General features: G+C 48.9%; 1 pseudogene; it reads left to right on the forward strand.

Moving 5' to 3' along the window:
• Positions 1 to 696: 696 nt before the first annotated feature.
• LOC101564350 lies at positions 697 to 1556 on the forward strand (annotated as a pseudogene).
• The last annotated feature ends 267 nt before the right edge of the window (positions 1557 to 1823 follow it).

A 1823-nucleotide genomic window follows, 5' to 3' on the forward strand; every position in this document is an offset into this window, starting at 1 on the left:
TATATATTTTGAGCCCCACTTCCTCTCACTCTTCTGACCAGTAGATACTACCCAAGTCCAAACCATCATCATCCCTCTGATGACAAAGTCCTCCTAACTGGCTCCCCGCTCTAATTATGACCCTCATAATGTAGCCACCACAGTAGTAGCCAGGGTGATCTTTATAGTGACAGTGGATCACACCACGCATCTTGCCTGCATCTCTCTAGTGGTTTTCTAGATCCACCCCCAACACGGCAGGAATAAATAAAGAAATAAATGTATGTCTGTGCCTGCAGAGAAAAAGTGCGGGAACGTGGCATGACTGCCTCACATTGGCTTTCCAAAGCTTAGGTAAATGCCAGCGATTGAAGCTAAATTACCCCCAGCACTCCGGCTGAGCAGGGTGGGGAGGTGGAGCCCTGGCCTAGGCAGGCCTTCAGAAACAGGCTGGAATCTGTGACAGCCAACCCATGATATTCTCATAGTGTTCACTGCAGCTGCCTTTATAGGAGTAATCGATAAACAGGAAACAGACGAAATGCTCTGAAAGAAAGGACTGGTACTGAAAAAACTTATATCCAGATTTGAAAAATCATAAGCCTGTGGGCCGGGAGACAGCTCAGTAGTGTAAGTGGCTGCCTGGCAAGTGCAAGGTCCTGAGTTTGATCCCTGGTACAAAAAATAAAATAAACTTCCTTTTCTAGGAAAAACCAAATGATGGATGATGCCGGTGCAGTGGGAGGTGCCAGAGGCCCGGGGGCCCAGGCATGGAGGGTCGTGGCTTCCACGGAGGTTTCGGCAGTGGCCTGCGAGGTCGCAGGCGCGGCAGAGGCCAGGGAGCTCACGGCGGCAAGGCCGAGGAGAAAGAGTGGATTCTTGTCACCATGCTGGGCCGTCTGGCCAAAGACATGAACATCAAGTCTCTGGAGGAAATTTACCTTTTTTCCTTATCCATCAAGAAGCCCGAGATTATTGACATTTTCCTGGGTACATCCCTCAAGGATGAAGTTCTGAAGATCGTGCCTGTGCAGAAGCAAACTCGTGCTGGCCAGTGGACCAGGTTCAAGGCATTTATTGCCAGCAGGGACTACCACGGTTATGCTGACCTGGGTGTAAAGTGTTCCAAGGAAGCAGCCACTTCCATTCGTGGGGCCATTATCCTGGCCAAGCTCTCCATTGTCCCCTTGAGGAGAAGCTAATGGGGAAACGAGATCAGCAAGCCCCACACTGTTCCTTGCAAGGTGACGGGCCTCTGTGGCTCTGTGTTGGTGCGTCTGATCCCTGCCCCCAGGGGCACTGGCATTGTCTCAGCCCCTGTGCCCAAGAAGCTGCTGCTGATGGCTGGTATTGATGACTGCTACACCTCTGCTAGGGGCTGCACTCCTACTTTGGGCAACTTTGCTAAGGCCACCTTTGATGCCATCTCCAAGACCTACAGCTGTCTGACCCCTGACCTCTGGAAAGAGACTGTGTTCACCAAGTCTCCCTATCAGCAATTCATCGACCATTTTGTGAAAACCCACACCAGAGTTTCTGTCCAGAGGACTCAAGCTCCAGCAGTAGCTACAACATAAAGGGTTTTTACACAAGAAAAATAAAATGAATTAAGTCTGTAATAAAATAAAATAAAATATCATAAGCTCAATTCTGAAAGGCATTTTAAAAGCAAAGCAGAACATTTTTACATTATTTACCAAAATAAAGTCTAATGAAAAGAGTAGTACATTGAAGCTGATCCAGATTTTAGGGCTACTAGGGAACTCTGAGCCTGGTGCCTGCTGCCCTGCCCTGCTGCCGCAGCGCTAACTCTGCAGATGTGATAATGGCACAGGATGACTGAA

Source organism: Octodon degus, unplaced genomic scaffold (genome assembly GCF_000260255.1).
Source record: "Octodon degus isolate 3935 unplaced genomic scaffold, OctDeg1.0 scaffold00094, whole genome shotgun sequence".
Classification (NCBI taxonomy): Eukaryota; Metazoa; Chordata; class Mammalia; order Rodentia; family Octodontidae; genus Octodon; species Octodon degus.